The sequence below is a fragment of the Pongo abelii genome, chromosome 2 (genome assembly GCF_028885655.2).
Source record: "Pongo abelii isolate AG06213 chromosome 2, NHGRI_mPonAbe1-v2.0_pri, whole genome shotgun sequence".
Lineage (NCBI taxonomy): Eukaryota > Metazoa > Chordata > Mammalia > Primates > Hominidae > Pongo > Pongo abelii.
This window is the reverse complement of record NC_085928.1, coordinates 135,773,033-135,791,353: the sequence shown is the minus strand read 5'-3', so window position 1 is coordinate 135,791,353 and position 18,321 is coordinate 135,773,033. Positions and strand designations below refer to the sequence as shown.

Genomic DNA, 18,321 nt, shown 5'->3' with positions numbered 1-18,321 from the left:
ATTTAGGAACCAATATTTGAGTACTAGCTGTGCTCATTGCTACTAGCATTTCATTGCTTGTAGCCTATCTCAATGTTCAGAACTAGGAAAAATAACTGAAAATGCGCGCGCGCACACACACACACACACAGAGAGACACACACGTACACATATTTTTTCTGTATCTACCTGATTATATATTAAAAACAATGAATTTACCTGATAATTACAATTCCAGTCACCTGTGTTTATTCCAACTATACTCCCTTCCGTGTTTGTAATCCCCTTCTCCAATAGTGAAAAATTTGGCATCCATTTTATCATCAATATATTTACTTATTTGCCCACTCACAGAACACACCAGGCATGATTTCGGAATTGTTTGTAACATAGTGCAAATCAGTTCTATTAAGTGGAATTTACTATTTGTCTTTTTTTAGAGCAAAACTTACAAATAGTAAAATATACAAATCTTTACAATTCATTGAGTTGTGATAAGTGCCTGCCTTCATGAAACTCACACTGGTTATTAAGATATAGAAAATGTCATCATTGTAGAAAGCTTCCCATTGCCTCTTCCTGGTAAATTCCCTCATCTAATAGGTTAGAGTTTTCTCTTTTGAATTTTTATGTATATGAAATCATGTAGTGTGAATTCTTTTGGGTCCAGCTTCATTTGCTCAGTCTTTCATTGTCTAAAAGACTCATCCATATTATTATATGGATAAATAGTTTTTCATTTTTATTGCACAGTATTATTCCATATCGATATCAAAATCACTTACCTTTTCTTTAGTTGACAGGCATTTGTGTTGTTCCCAATTTTGAACAGTTAAAAAAAGCTGCCATGAACATTTTCTCTAAAGTCTTTTGTAAAAATGTATTCTCATTTATGTTAGGTAAATTCATAGGAGTAGAATCGATATATCGTAAGGAGGATATATGTTCAATTTTTAAAAACTGACAGGTTTCAAATTGATTGTATAATTTTTACTCTATCATCAAAGTATAAGAATTATGGTTGCTCCATATCACTGACAATATTTAGTGTTGATCTTTTTTTATTTTAACCATTCTGCTAAATACGGAGTAGTATCTTTTTAGGATTTAATGGCATTTTCCAGCTAACTAATGATGTTGGATCCTTTTTCATGTACTTATTGGTCATATATACTTATTTCTTTGTGAATTCTCTGTTCAGGTCTGTTTTCATTGAATTGTCTTTTTATTACTCAATTATAGGATACAAGTTTCTTTGTCTTTTGCCAGATATAACCTTAGGTTATAAAGATATCTTAGATTTTCTTTTAAAAGGTTTTAAGTTTAGCTTTTAAGAATAGGTCTATGATTCACCTCAAATTAACTTTTGCATATTGCATGAAGGACAGGTCAAGGTTCATTTTTTTCTATGTGGTTATCCACATAGAAATCCTTCAGGGCCATTATCAAAAGTTAATTGACTGCACAATTTTGGGTGTATTTCTGAACTCTTTGCTTTATTTATCATTTTATAAATATTGCACTGTTTTTATATTGTAGGTTCATAGTAAGTCTTGAAGTCAGGTACTGTTAGCTCTCTTCCTATGTGTATTATTTTCCTTTTTCAAGATTGTTTTGACTATTCTAGATCACTTGTACTTTGAGAGAAATTTTAGAATCCACTTGTCAATTTTTAAAATAAAAAACATATTGCAATTATGATTGGGCTTATATTGAATCTGTATATCAACTTGGGAAGAGTTGACATCTTGATAATATTGAGTCTTCCAGTCCATGAACATGGTCTATCACCCCATTTACTTGGGACTTTAAAAGTTTCTCTGATTAATATTTTGTGGATTCTGTACAGAGATTTTGTTTGCATTAATTTATATTAAATATTTTACATGTTTGGAAGCAGTGGAAATAGAACTTTTAAATTTTTATTTTAACGTTGTATATTGAGACCTTGCTAAATTGCTATGTAGTCTAGTGGATATTTATATATCCTTTAAGATTTACTACAGAATCATGTCATCTGCAAATACTGACAGTTTAAATTCTTTTTTTTTTTTTTTTTTTTGGAGACTGTGTCTCACTCTGTCGCCCAGACTGGAGTGCAGTGGTGCGATCTTGGCTCACTGCAACCTCTGTCTCCTGGGTTCAAGTGATTCTCCTGCCTCAGCTTTCTGAGTAGCTGAGACCACAGGTGCACATCACCACGTCCAGCTAATTTTTGTATTTTTAGTAGAGATGGGGTTTCATCATACTCTCTAATTTTTATGCCTTTCTCTTGCATTATTGTACTTTCTTAAACTTCTCATTTAATGTAGAGTAGAAATAGTGAGAGAACATCTTTGCCTTGATCATTGTCTTAGAGGGAAAATTACTGAAGAGAAAATGTGAATCTCTTTATAAAATTTTATGCAATCCTTGTACAGTATTCATGCTAGTCATCTCTGTACTGTTCCAATATTAGTATATGTGCTGCCAAAGCAAGTACATATTTTCTCTGAAAATCTGTGACTTTCTTGAAATCAGAATTCGTGATTTAGTTATCTTTCTAGTCTATGAACCTAGCATAACGCCCCAAACATGCAAGAACTGCAGTAAGTGTTTTTTAAACAAATGAATAACAAACAATTTCTTGAAAGATTATTTTGAAGAAATAACCTAATAATATCCTAGGACCCTATTTTCCAGAGGATGTTCTATGTAATACTAATTCTAAGAGATGATATCATGTATTAACGTATTTTTTTATTGACAAATAAATTTGGGAGATTCTGGATCTAAAAAGGAAAAAGATTTACCTACATAACAGAATAGACAATTCATATTTACACCCATTTGTAAAAATTTTTCTAATATTGCTAGCTATGTACCTAAATTCCTTTATGATCCCCATTTCTACTGATGGTTGGAAAGTAATGTAAACTTTCCAGTTACAGGTAACTCAATATTTTCCAGTATAAAATCTCCTTATTTAGTAAATGTTCACTCAGTTTAACTTCTCCAGGTGATACTCACCATTTCCTTTTCCAAATGGTGTCTGGAATTGTGCAAATGTCTTCTGGGGCTTACTCTTAGTGAACTCCGATTGAAGTGTAGCTTGTCTCACCTTACTCTGGGCAATGGCCTTTTTTCCTACTGTTTCTGCTGTTCAAGTGACTATAACAGATATACCTTATTATTTGTTGTCACAGAAAAATCAAGTCTCAAGGTATCTATCCTTATAGTTATGAGTTGAATTATATGCCCTCAAAATTCATGTGACAAAGTCCTAATTCCTAGTAACTCAGAATGTGATCTTATTTTGAAATAAGGCCATTGCTGATATAAGTAGTTGAGATGTTATTAAGATAGGTCCCAATCCAATGTGACTATGTCCTTACAAAAAGGTGTAAGTTTGGAGAAAGACATGCAAACCAGGACTACGCCATGTGAGGATAAAGGCAGAGTTGGGGGTGATACTTCTACAAGCCAAAGAACAGCAAATATTTCCAGCAAACCACCAGGAGCTAGAAGAGAGACATGGAACAGATTCTTCACAGTCTTCAGAAGAAAACAATCCTGGTGACATCTTGATCTTGGACTTCCAGCCTCCAGAACTGTGAAACAATAAATTTCTGTTGCTCAGTTTGCAGTATTTTGTTACTGCAGCTTCAGTAAACTAATATATACTCATCCTTTCTTCTGGATATTATGTTTGTACTTGGTTTTCACTGACGTTCTAAATCTTCTGATTTTCAGCTGTAACTTCTGCTTCTTGCTTAGATTGCCCACTCCACTGTATCTCATATGTGATCACTTTGCAATTTGCTATATTCACCCATGGAAGACCAACTGTTTTTACTTCTCAGGTATTTCCAGTTACCCCAGTGAGAGCATGAAAGAAATTTTGAATCCCTTCCACATCACAGAGCTGTCAAGGGATATTCCATTGGCAAAATTTCCTGCTGTTTCTCTACCTAAATATGTCTATAATATTTTCCATTCCACTATAACCATCTCATATTAGCACAAGAAAAAAATCTTGGAAGTCAGTCTTAGTTCAGAGTTACAACTGGGAAGGAAAATACATGCACCTTAGGGGTTCAACTTCGCTTCCAACTTCCCTGGAATTTTCCTCTCCCCTCTCCTGTGCCCCTTGGATTACAATTAATGGAGGTGAGTTGACTGGATTCCTGCAAAATCCAGGCTGCTTTTTTACACTATGCTTAATCCTTCCAAATGCTCTTCTTCCTCTCATGAGTGGTGTCTTCCTTCCTTTTTCTGATTGGCATTCCCCATATAAGATTGCTTTCTAATTTTCCTCTCAACATTATTTTTTGGTAAAACTTAGTGATCTACAATTCCACCGAGCCTGATTTTTGATAAGCAGAAGGTCTTCAACAATTAGAAATCCATCTCTCCCAGTAAAGCTAGGGTTTCAATAATTTTTCTAGCCTTCGTATTCATAGTCCTCTTTGGGAAGTTGAATGCTGAATACTGACTCTTTCTCTCCAAATTCCTGTTATAAACATCCTAATTATCTCTAAGGCATTAGGTGCCTCAGATTAAACAAGGTGAGGATCATCAGTAATGCAGAAAAGAAACACACATTAATGTCTTCATATTACCCAGGACTTCTCAAAGCTTTTCATGCACTAACAGGTGTTATGACTCTACAAACATGGAGGATATGGTATATATAACACTTTACAACTTATTTGAACACAGATCCTTTATCTTCAGAGAACATCTGGCTAGACTAATATCCCATTGGAAATGAACTGATGAGCAAAATGATGTGTTGCAAAACAGGAAAAACTGGAAGCAGGGAAATGAATTAAGAGGATACATCATTTGTCCAAAAGAAAAGTGACGAAGACCTGAACTGGAGAAATGGCAGTGATCATGAGATTCAATAAGGATTTAGATTTATTATTTACTATTTATAAACTATGTAATATTGTCAGAACACTTGACTTACTCTAATGAAATTGGATTCTAGATGTTTCTATCTAGCAATGTTTGTAATTTGTTGAATTTCAAGAAGACAACTGGTTGAAATCAGAGGCACATGTATTTTAAATACATGTTTATAAAACAGATGTGGAAGGAAGACATATTTCTTTTGGGCTGGCACTTAAGGAAAACTTTCTTAAGGCATCCAATTACATTTTATTCTGCCTCTCTCTTAGTTCATGAAATGTATTAGAAAGGTTCTCCTTGGTTTCTCAAGGTCTTTGAAAACAGACTTACCAATGTGATGAGAAAACTTGAAAAAATTCCCCAAATTGCTAGTCAGTAAAATTTTAGATCCAAAGCAATTTTAGTGTTCTAAGCATTCATTTTTTTAAGTTGTATTTTATAGACCTCATCTTGCTCTGTCTCCCAGGCTGGAAAGCAGTGGCAGGATCATGGCTCACTGCAGCCTTGACCTCCCAGGCTCAAGCAATTCTCTCACCTCAGCCTCCTGAGTACCAGGGATCACAGGCATGTACCTCTACACTTGGCTAATTTTTTTTCTTTTCTTGTAAAGACAGGGTTTCACTATGTTGCCCAAGTTGGTCTCGAACTGCTAGGCTCAAGCAATCCTCCCATCTCAGCCTCCCACAATGCTAGGATTACAAGTGAGAGTCACTGCACCTGGCCTACCAAATATTTTTAAATAACATATTGGAATATCTTTCATGGGCCTCCACTGATTTATACTTTTCACTAAGACTAGAATATTGTGTTTATTGTAATATAATTTAAGCACAAGAGGAAAAAAAGACAAATTCAGTTATAAAATTAAATTAGTTCATATTAAATATGGCTAGAAGATTATATCTATTTAGGCCTATTAGAATAGAACTGAATCATCAAAATAGAACTGGTGATTTTTAACTAAAAACAGTATTGCGGTTCTTCCTTTTAGCAATAAAGGTAACAATTAGATAGAGATTACTAATAAGATCTGTTTCACAAAAATGGCTAATTTTTCTATGGTGTTACTATAGTAATAAAAATTTTAAGAAAGAAAAAAATAACAAAGGAAGTAATAATTTGGAGAGTGTGGCAGATTGCTGAAAAAAATGAACATAACTATTTTCATCTCTTCCTTTTTTCACGCCCCTTTGCACTGTCACTTGCAGTATCTTGAATCAAAATGTAGGCTTTGCTTTTCCACCCCTTATATATGGTCTGAACTTGTAACTTGCTCTGACCAATGAAATGCAGTGGAAGTGCCATTGTGGCAGTTGTAAACCTAGGTTTCATGTGCCCTTGGCAATTCTATTCTCTGCAGAAACTCTTTGAAGCCTCCATGTGTACAAGTCTAAGCTAGTCTGCTGGATGATGAAAAACCACATGGAGACCACATGTGCCATCCCAGTTGAAGCCATCTTAGATCAGCCAGCCCTACTAACTGACTGTAGTTACATGGGTGAGGCCAGCTGAAACCAGAATTGCCCAGCAAAGCCTAGCCCAAATTACCAACTTGTAGAATTGTGAGATAAATAGATGTTTGTTGTTTTAAGCAACTAAAGCATTCCGAAACTGTTGTTTTGGAATGGTTGGTTATTCAGCAACAAATTTGGTGCTTCAGATTATTTCTGTGCTTAACTATTTTAATCACCTGTCAGTAATCTTCCTCTTTTAATAGCTTCTGATTGCCCACACAGTAAAGTCTCCATAACTTTAATCAGATTTTCAAGGCCTTTCATGATTTCTCCACAAGATAAATTTGAAGTAGAAGTTTCTGCTACTTTTCTCCATTCACCCTTGAATGATTTTGCCAAAATGAATTATCAATAGTCCTTGACTGTGAAACACTGTCAATTGAAAAGTCTATCATTTGTTTAATACACATTTTACTTCACATCCTTACAGATGGTAAGTTTCCTTCGAAATTGATTCTAAGATAAGTCATATTTTTATAGACAGTAAAGTCTAGAAAGATAATGTGACTGAGAAATAAGAAAGCAGAGTCCTTATTATTTTCTACATCTTAAGTTCTCTGCTGCCTGTCCCTGTCTAGAACCATTCTCTCTGTTTTGTATGCTCCAGGTCTACAAATTCTGCTTATATATATCTACATATCCTGCTTATCTAAAAATCTATGCAAATATCTTCCCACTTAGAAATCATTGAGGACCTTTGACTTCATTGAGCTAAATGTAATCACTCCTACATGAGCTTTCCTCTCAAATGATTAGAACTACTCACAGGCATTTTCCAATTTTATTGGCAACTTTTCCTTTGCTATTAGACTGTGTGCAGGTTGAGGGCAATACAGCACTTATTGAATATTTCACACTCTCTTTTTGCCACTCCAACAAAAAGTTCTAAGTACAGTGTCTATTCTGCCTTTCTCAATATATATTTGTTCAGCAAATAAGTCAAAAAAAGTACACATTTAACAAACCTCAAGGTTTCTGACTCTTCATATTCGTTTTGTCACTAACCATGAGACCTCAGGCATTTGCTTAATATCTTGGGGCTGATGCCTTAAATTACGTAAGAGATGAGATAGTAGATTTGTGAATATTCTACGTAAACTGGGAGATCAGTTTGGTGTTTTAGCATTGTTTCCTCTTCTGAAAAATGAGGCAGTTGAACTTGATCTAGTTTTTAAAAGCCACCTGTAAGTAGCATTCCACAATGATAACATTGCCAGTTGTTGCTTTTTCTTAAGTGTGTTGGCTCAAAGTGTGAGATGACTTTTAAAAACGAAATACAGAACTTGTTTCCTAAAAGCTTATCTTGGTAGCTGATGCACTAGTGAACGTTCCCACTATTATTATTATTCCAGACAACTTCGCACCACGTGGACAGGTCAAATGAGAGCAGAAGTATTATGAACCAATGCTAATCAGGACTGTTTCCTGCACTCGGAGACCAAAGGGGCCATTCTCAAAAAGAAAGAGGTAGGTATTATTACAGCAATATAAATCACCCAAGAGTTTGGTTCAAAACTTTTTTGATTAACTAAAACTTTTATTAATAAAAGTAGATTAAAGACATATTAAGAGTTCAATATTTTAAAGAATCACCCTTAGGAAATAGGCATATAGTGACTGGTGTTGGATGTAATGATATACCATAATTAATGTGAGCACTACAGAGTCTTGAGCCCCACATCTCTGCACTGTGATGAATTTTCCAGTTCAATACTATTCATTTCAGTTAACTTTGACTCAATTTACATTTGTATCAATTCAAGGTAGCATTTGATATTGTGGAAAGAGGGTTGGCTGTTAGAATTCATGAACTTTCATATTAACTACTACTTGTGTGATGTTTAGCAACTCACCTATTGTCTCTAAACCTTAGTTTCCTCATCTGCAAAATGGGAATATTATTAGCCACCTCATATTCTATATAATGTCCCTAGCACAATGATTATATCATCTTCCTCCCACTCCTTCAATTCATGCCAGTTCGATTTGACTTAATTTAACAAACATCAACTATTTTTCAACTATATTGCTGGAACACAACCATGCATATGTTGCATCATTGCAAATACGGGCTTCTGGGAAGCCTCTGTAATTGAAAAGTTTTTCCTCGGGAAAATATGTATTATTTGATTATGTAAGGAATCAGTTATTGTCATGTTTTATTTATATCTAATCCAGTGAGCTTATTAATGCCTAAATCAATGGGAAGATCACAAAGGTAAGCTTGATATTTTCTCCAAAAGTTTGGTGTCTACACCCTATTTTTCTATAAAATGAACACATTTTCTTGAATTTTAGGAAGACAGTAGTCTTCTACAACCAGGTCAGTGGACATGGCCTTACTGAAAGGCATAAGTGTAGCTAAGCACTGCAATGAATAAGCTGCCTCTGACTCCTCTTGTGGCCCACTTTCTGCTCAGCCCTATTACTTTCCCAGCCACTGCTGTAATAACCAGTTCAACATGGGCTTTTCCACTCAAAACTCAAAATACACGCAACCCAGAAATGTGAACGAATTAGGAGGCCAATAGTTAAATTATTCCCTTTTCTATCTCCCAGGCAGATGGGTCTAAGATGTATTTTATAAGGCTTTCCAGAAAATCCCATGTGATGAACATCAGTCACACAGTAGGGGTCAACTCGATCATGCATCCTTGTCTTAGTTTTTTCTCCTTTCCTGTTTCACTCTACCTATCCCTCATTCCTGTTGCCTCACATCACTTTAGGGAGAACTTCAGCTAAGACTGAGCACAATGGGCCTATTTTTAAGGCTTAACTCCTCCCCATTCCATAGCTCTTAGCATGGTAAACTGGTAAGGGTGGTCAAGTTTGTATAAGGGATCAACGAGATTCTAGGAAAGAAAAGATTAAAATGTCCTTCTTTTTGGGGTTAAAGATTATTACAATGACTCTGATTTATTAAGATTGTCCCAAGTGAGGCTGTTCAGCAGCAGAAGACACTCAGGGCCCTTAATGTGAAATTTGTCATGAGAGTAAGAGTGGATTTCAGTTGTTGCCATAGACCAGGGTTGAGCACAATGTGAGGATCAGGCTGGAACTGCCGTCTAACCTGGACTTTGTGAATGCACTTGGGGCAGGTTACCTGTGCATGTGAGTACTACACAGAGAGCTGTAAAAATGAGAGCCCAGTCCTCAGGCAGTATAAGCCATTACAGACAAGGGTAACCCTGAGGGGAGGTGCTTCTGTTTTCTGCTTTCCCTGTAAGCTGCTGTGCTGAGCAGCAATGTCAGAACAAATGCATGTGGTCAACAGTGGATGGGCAGGATTACATAAGGCCTTTACTGTGTGTAAAACAAGATTCTGCCGTTTCTTCCTGCCAGAGACTTGAAACCAGGGGTGAGGCCTAAGAACAGAACAAATGTGGCAATGGTAACGTCAGTGGCTGCTGCTTGGATGGAAGCATCCTTACTCTGAGGGGAGTGGGCCTGGAATACAGATGAGTCAGTGCCTCAGAGCGCTGGAACTAGTTGACTAAGGCGGGATTGAACCAGGAAGAAGAGAGATAGGTTTGTGGTAGTCAATCAAGATAGAAGCTGGACTTGCAAAATGAGTCTTTCAGGCTTTATGTAAGGGTAGCAGACAATTAGGAGGCACTATCCTATGAATATCTCATGACCCAAGTTCCATGGATTCTTCCAAGTCTCATCGAAAAACAAACAAAAATCTTGGCATGCTTCTGATCCTTCTGGTGACTCAAAGGTGGGAAAATGAAGCTATCAAGGCAAGAGATTATGACAGTTAAGATTTCTTGACTCTTAGCTATTGTGGCTCTATGGTTTTTGGTTTTTTTTTTTTTTTTTTTTGGTTTTTTTTTTCTTTTTTCTTTTTTTTTTTTGAGACGGAGTCTTGCTCTGTCGCCCAGGCTGGAGTGCAGTGGCGCTATCTCGGCTCACTGCAAGCTCCGCCTCCCAGGTTCACGCCATTCTCCTGCCTCAGCCTCCTGAGTAGCTGCGACTACAGGCGCCCCTCACCACACCCGGCTAATTTTTTGTATTTTTAGTAGAGACGGGGTTTCACCGTGTTAGCCAGGATGGTCTCAATCTCCTGACCTTGTGATCCGCCTGCCTCGGCCTCCCAAAGTGCTGGGATTACAGGTGTGAGCCACCACGTCCAGCCCCGGCTCTATGTTTTTTTAAAATTTAGCTGAACTGCAATTACAATTCCCAGAATCTCCTTCCTTTTATGGTTCCAAGCTACCAATTGGCCATAAGAAAATTCTGCATGGGGCTAAAAGGCAGTAATAAAACAATGGTCATGTTTATGCTTGAAGGGTTGGTGCAGAGTCAGGATTGGTTGTAGCTCATGCACCTTATCACAGGTATGCTGGCTTGCCTGGTTGGTGTGAGGCAGTAGTCGAGCACTATTCTTCCAACTCTGGCTAGGTCTCATCTTTCACCTTCAGTGAACCCTGGGCGAGGATTCTGTTTATCTCCATAAGAGGACTGGCTTCTCCAGCAGATCACTCTCATTAACCAAGCAGGAAGCATGGAAGTGAGTCCCAGAGCTCCTCAGTGGTTCCAGCTGGTCCTGCTCTTCCTACTTAACAGCCACTTTTCTTTTTTTGCACAGCAAGCCCTGCTGATATCAGGCCCAGAACTAGATGCAAACACAATAGCCCCACATCTACTGTTTCACCAGCTCCCACAATATTAAATGGTAAAATCTCTATGAGAAGCTACATATTTTCAGTCACTCCTGGAACATTCACTTCTCTGATCAATTCCTGCCTGATACCATGGACAAAAAAAAAAGGTTTCGATTTCACAACTTTGGGCAAGAGGCATTTCAGCCTGCTTTGGCCTGATTGTACTTGTGCTGCTATATGGGGGTATGGGTGGGGACAGGAGGGGCTAAGGTAAGAATGGTAATTCATGAGGAGAAGATTCTCCAAGGGGTGTCCCTTGTGTGAATACAGCAACATTACTAAAAGAATATAAAAACACTCTTCAGGGAAATGAGAAGTGAGGAAGGTAAAGGGAGCAGACTGGGGACAAATTGTAGAGTCTGCCTCTTTAAGAGGAGGCAGCAAATCTGAAACCTACTGTTATTAGGTGAGAAGAATGACATTCAGATTGCTGGATCTGATTTCATAAAAGGTTGGAAATTGAAGTTCTTATACAAAATTTCCCATTTTTTTCATTGATTTTATTTAATTTTTAATTGTTATGGGTACACGGTAGGTGTATATATTTATGGGATACATGTTTTGATAAAGGCATGCAATGGAGTAATCACATCATATGGGGTACATCTTTTGATAAAGGCATCCAATAATAATTACATCAGGGTAAATGAGGTATCTTTCACTTCAGGAATTTATCTTTTTTTGTGTTAGAAACATTCCATTTCCACTCTTTTTGTTATTTTAAATGTACAATAAATTATTGTTGACTGCAGTCACCCTGTTGTGCTATCGAATACTAGGTCTTATTCATTCGTTCTACTATATTTTTGCACCTATTAATCATCTGAAAATCCTCCAAGTCCCCCGTTACCCTTCCAAGCCTCTGGTAGCCATCATTCTACTGTCTATCTCCAAGAGTTCAATTGTTTTAATTTTTAGCTGCCACATATGCGAACATGCAAAATTTGTTTTTCTGTGCCTGGCTTATTTCACTTAACATAATGTCCTCCAGTTCCATCCCTGTTTTTGCAAATGATAGGATTTCATTATTTCTTATGGCCAAATAATATTATATTGTGCATATATATCATGTTTTCTTTATTAATTCATCTGTTGATGTACACTTAGGTTGATTTCAAATCTTTCTATTGTGAATAATGCTGCAATAAACATAGGAGTGCAGATATTTTTTGATATAATAATTTTCTTTCTTTGGGATATATACCTAGCACTGAGATTGCTATGTTATGTGATAGTTTTCTTTTTTTATAATTTTTTGAGGAAACTCAATATTGTTCTCCATAGTAGCTGTATTAATGTATGTTCCCACCAACAGTGTGTGAGTATTCTCCTTTTTCCATATTCTTGCCATGATTCCTCATTGTCTGTCTTTTTGATAAAAGCCATTTTAACAGGAATAAGATGATAACACATTTTAGTTTTGATTTGCATTTCTCTGATGATTAATAATGCTAGCACGTTTTTATATACCTGTTAACCATTTGTATGTCTTCTTTTGAGAAATGTCTATTTGGGCCTTTTGCCCATTTTTAATCAGATTATTAGATTTTTTTCCTATTGAGTTATTTAAGCTCCTTGTAGAGTCTGGTTATTAATTTCTTGCCAAATGGTTAGCTTGCAAAGGTTTTCTCCTATTCTGGGGATTGCCTCTTCGCTTTGCTGATTGTTTCTTTTGCTGTGCAGAAGCTTCTTAGCTTGATGTGATCCTATTTGTCAATTTTTGCTTTGGTTGCCTGGGCTTGTGAACTATTACTCATGAAACTTTGCCCACTCCAATGCCCTGGAGAATTTCCCCAATGTTTTCTTTTAGTAGTTTCATAGTTTTAGCTCTTAGACTTAAATCTTTAATCCATTTTGATTAGATTTTTATATACAGTGAGAGAGAGGGGTCTATTCATTCTTCCATGTATGGATATCCAGTTTTCCTAGCACTATTTATTGAAGAGACTGTCCCTTCCCCAGTGTATGTTCTTGGAAACTTTGTCAAAAATGAGTTCACTGTAGGTAAGTGTATTTATTTCTGGGTTCTCCATTCTGTTCCTTTGATCTATGTGTCTGTTTTTATGACAGTACCATGCTGTTTTGGTTACTACGACTCTGTAATATAATTTAAAATCAGGTAATGTGATTCCTCCAGCTTTGTTCTTTTTGCTCAGGATAGCATTGGCTATTCTGGGCCTTTTGTGGTACCATATAAATTTTAGGATGTTTTTTGTCTTTCTATGAAGAATGTTATTGGTATTCTGAAAGGGATTGCATTGAATCTGCAAATTGCCTTGTGTAGAATAGATAGTATAACAATATTGATTTTTCCATTTCTCTGTGTCCTCTTCAATTTCTTGCATCAGTGTTTTATAGTTTTCACTGTGGAGATCTTTCCTGTTTTGGTTAAGTTTATACCTTGATATTTTATTTTATTTATAGCTATTTTTAATGGGGTTACTGTCTCAGTTTTTTTTTTTCAGATTATTTGCTTTTGGCGTATAGAAAAGTTACTGATTTTTATGTGTTCATTTTGTATCCTGCAATTTTGCCCAATTTGTTTATCAGTTCTAATAGTTTTCTGGTGGAGTCTTTAGGTTTTTCCAAGTATAAGATCATATTATCTGCAAACAAGGATAACTTGACTTCTTTTATTCCAATTTGGTTGTGCTTTATATCTTCTCTTGTCTAGCTGATCTAGCTAAGACTTCCAGTACTATGTTGAATAACAGCAGTTAAAGTGTGCATCCTTGTCATATTCCAGATCTTAGAGGAAAGACTTTCATGTATTCCACATTTGATACTAGCTTTGGGTCAGTTATGTATGTCTTTTATTGTGTTGGGGTATGTTCCTTCTAGAGCCATCTTTTTGAAGGTTTTTATCCTGAAGAGATGTTGAATTTTATTGAATGCTTTTTCAGCATTGGTTGAAATTATCATATGTTTTTGGTCCTTCATTCTGTTCATATGATGTATCGTATTGATTGAGTCACATATGTTGTAACATTCTTGCAGCCCTGGCATAAATCTTACTTTGTTGTGATGAATGATTCTTCTATTGTGTTGTTTAATTTGGTTTGCTAGTATTTTGTTCAGAATGTTTGCATTAACGTTCATCGGTGATATTGGCATATAGTTTCTTTCTTGTTGTGTCTTTGTCTGGTTTTGTTATCAGGGTAATACTGGCCTCATAGAATAAGTTTGGAAGTGTTCCCCCCTCCTCTATTTTTTGCAATAGTTTGGGTAGGGTTGGTATTGGTTCTTCTTTAAATTCTTGGTAAAATTCAGCAGTGAAACCATTGGGATCCAGAATTTTCTTTGATGTGAGACTTTTTATTGTAGCATTCATCTCATTACTTGTTATTGATCTATTTAGGTTTTGAATTTCTTCATGATTCAATCTTGGTAGGTTTTATGTATCTAGGGATTTATTTATTTATTCTAAGTTTTTCAATTTATTGGGATATAGCTGCTCATAGTTGTTGCTTCTAATGATCCTTTGAATTTCTGCAGTATCAGTTGTAATGTCTCATTTTTCATCTCTGATTTTGTTTGTGTTTCTTTCTTTTGCTCTTCATTTGAATAAAAGTTGCCTTTCAAAAACTTGACTTTTCATGTTTTTCATCTTTCATATTTTGTTACAATTTTAGCTATTTGTGCTCTGATATTTATTACTTCTTTTATCTACTAATGTTCAGTTTGGATTGCTCTTGCTTTCTAGTTCTTTAAGATGCATCATTAGGTTGTTTATTTGAGGTTTTTCTACTTTTTTAATGCAGATACTTACTGCTATAAACTTTCCTTTTAGCAATGCTTTTGCTGTATCCCATGGGTTTTAGTATCCTGTGTTTCCATTTTCATTTGTTTAAAGAAACTTGCCTTATAATCTCTTTATTGACTCACTCCTCATTCAGAAGCATACAGTTTATTTATATATGTTTGTATAGTTTTCAAAGTTCCTCTTCTTGTTGGTTTTTACTTTTATTCCACTGTAGTCAGACAAATTACTTAATAAGATTTCAATTTTTTTTAGTTTTTAAAGTCTTGTTCTGTGACTTAACATATGGTCTATTCTCAAGAATGATCCACGTGCTGCAAAGAATTTGTATTTTGCAACTGTTGGATGAAATGTTCTCCAAATATCTATTAGGTCCATGTGGTCTATAGTGCAGATTAAGTTTAGTGTTTCTTTGTTGATTTTCTATATGTCCAATGCTGACAGTGGAGTGTTTAGTTCTCCAGCTATTATTGTATTGAGGTCTAACTCTCTTTAGCGCTAATAAAATTTGCTTTATATATCTGGGTGCTCCAGTGTTGTATATATATATATTTAAAATTGTTATTTCCTCTTGCTGAATTGACCCCTTAATCATTATGTAATTACCTTGTCTCTTTCTATAGTATTTATATTAAAATATACTTTATCTAATGTAAGTATAGCTACTCCAGCTTTTTATATTTTTGGTTTTCATTTGCATGTTATATCTTTTTAATTCCTTTATTTTTAGTCTGTGTGTCTTCAGAGGTGAAATGAGTTTCTTGTAGGCAGCATATATTTGGGTCTTTTTTTTTTTTTTAATCCATTGAGCCATTTTATGTCCCTTGATTAGAGAATTTAGTTCATTTATATTCAGTGTTCTTATTGATAGGTAGGAATTTACTACTTTCATTTTGTTATTTGTTTTCTAGTTTTTTATGGCCTTCCTTCCTGTCTTCCTTTGTGGAAAAGTGATTTTTCTCTGGTGGTATGTTTTAATTTCCTGCTTTTCATATTTCATGTATTTACTTCTATTTATTTATTTATTTAGGGCCACCACAATGCTTGCAAATTGTATCTTATAAGCCATTATTTTAAACTGATGACAATCTAACTGTGATTCTAAGAGAAAAAACAAGCAAAGAGAAAACTAACAAAAACTGTGTAATTCAACTTCATCACCCTACTATTTAACTTCTTGTTTCTATTTGTCGTTTTTACTATTTTTGAAAAAGTTTTTGTAGTTATTATTATTATTATTTTTTGAGACAGGGTCTCACTCTGTTGCCCAGGCTGGAGTGCAGTAGCATGATCTCAGCTCACTGCAACCTTCGCCTCACAGGTGCAAGTGATTCTCCTGCCTCAGCCTCCTGAGTAGCTGGGATTACAGGTGCACTCCACCATGCCCAGCTAATCTTTGTATTTTTAGTAGAGACAGGGTTTCACCATGTTGGCCAGCCTGGTCTCAAACTCCTGATCTCAAGTAATCTGCCTACCTTCGCCTCCCAATGTGCTGGGACTACAGGCATGAGACACTGTGCCTGGCCTAGTTATTATTCTTGATAGGCTTGTCTTTTAGTCTTCATACTCAAGATATAAGTAATTTACACACAATTGCAATGTTAGTGTATTCTGTGTTTATCTGTGCACTTACTGTTATCAGTGAGTTTTGTGCCCACAGATAATTTCTTATTGCTTGATAACACCCTTTTCTTTCAGATTGAAGAACTTTCTTTAGCATTTCCTGTGAGACAGGTCTGTGTTGACGAAATTCCTCAGCTTTTATTTGTCCCAGAAAGTGTTTATTTCTGCTTCCTGTTTGAAGGATATGTTGGATATATTATTAGATATAATATTCTAAGACAAGATTTTTTCCTTCTGCACTTTGCATATGTCATGCCGCTCTCTCCTTGCCTGTAAGGTTGCCACTGAAAAGTTTGCTGCCAGACATTGGAGCGCCTTTGTATGTTATTTGTTTCTTTTCTGTTGATGCTTTAGTATCCTTATCCTTGACCTTTGGGAGTTTGATTATTAATTGTCTTATTTAGGTTACATGTTCTTGATGTTCTATGGCTTTCTTGTACTTAAATATTGATATCTCTCTGGATTTGAAAAGTTCCGTGTTATTATTTCTCTGAATAAACTTCCTACCCCAGTCTCTCTTTCTATTTCCTCTTTAAAGCCAATATCTCTTAGATTTGTCCTTTTGAGGCCATTTTCTAGATCTTGTAAGTGTGTTTCATTCTTTTTCTTTTTTCTCCTCTGACTGTATTTTCAAGTAGGCTGTCTTCTGTCTTCAGCCTCGGTATTTGTTCTGCTTGATTAGATCTGCTGTTGAGAGACTCTAATGCATTTTTCAGTTTGTCAGTTGAATGTTTAAGTTCCAGAGTTTCTGCTTGACTTTTTTAAAATTTCCATCTCTTTGTTAACTTTGATAGGATTCTTAATTCCTTCTCTGTGTTATTTTGAAGTTTGTTGAGCTTCCTTGAAATAGCTGTTTTGAATACTCTGTTCTGAAATGTTACATATGCCTGTCCTTCTGGGATTGGTCCCTGGTACCTTATTTTAGTTCAGTTGGTGAGGTCATGTTTTCCTGGATGGTCTTGATGCTTGTGGATGTTCACAATGTCTGGGCTTTGAAGAGTTTGGTACTTATTCTTATCTTTGCAGTCTGGGCTTATTTGTACCATCCTCCTTGAGAAGGCATCCCAGGAATTCAAAAGGAATTGAGTGTTGTGATCTAAGTTTTTGGTCACTGCAGCTGTATCTGCACTAGCGGGAACCCCAAGCCCAGTAATGTTGCAACTCTTGCGGAATCATATAAATATCACCTTGGTGGGCTTGGATAAAGTCTGGAGAAACTTTCTTGATTACGAGGCAGAGTCTCTTGTTCTCATCCCTCAGTTTCCCCCAAACAAATGAAGTCTTGCCATGTTGAACTGGAGTTGGTGAAGGGTGATGCAAGCAGTCCTGTGTCCACCACAGCTGGGACTGTGCCAGGTCATTCCTGAAACCAGTATGGTACTGAGTCTTTCCTAAGGCCTGTGGTGACTACTGCCTGGCTACTGCTGATGTTTATTCCAGGTCTAAGGGCTCTTTAGTCAGAAAGTGGTGAATACTACCAAGACTGGATCTTTCTCTTTAGGGCAGTGGATTCCCTTCTGTCCCAGGGTGTGTCTAGAAATTCCATCAAGGAGCTAGGGCCTGGAATCAGAGGCTTCAGGTGCTTGCTGCCTTATTTATTGTGGCTAAGCTTGCATCCAAGTTGCAAGACAAAGTCCTCTTTACTCTTTTACTCTTTACTATCCTCAGGCAGAAGGAGTCTTTCCCTGAGCTGCACTTCCTGGGGTTGGAGGAGGGGTGATACAAGAACTCCCTTGGCCACCCCATCTGGTGTCTCACTGGGTCACATTCACCCCAGGTCCACTGGCTCTGAGCCCAGTGAAGCACAAGGACTTGCCAAAGTTCTGCAGTCCTTGTGGACTGCCTTTAATATTTATTCAGGACTCCATGGCACTTTAGTTTC

At 36.3% G+C, this 18,321-nt stretch overlaps 1 non-coding gene across 1 annotated transcript; it reads right to left on the bottom strand.

Moving 5' to 3' along the window:
- Window positions 1-2,354: 2,354 nt before the first annotated feature.
- Window positions 2,355-2,461, bottom strand: LOC112132847 (U6 spliceosomal RNA). Its single transcript, XR_002914565.1, has one exon. It is a non-coding gene; the product is annotated as a U6 spliceosomal RNA (small nuclear RNA).
- Between the last annotated feature and the right edge of the window lie 15,860 nt (window positions 2,462-18,321).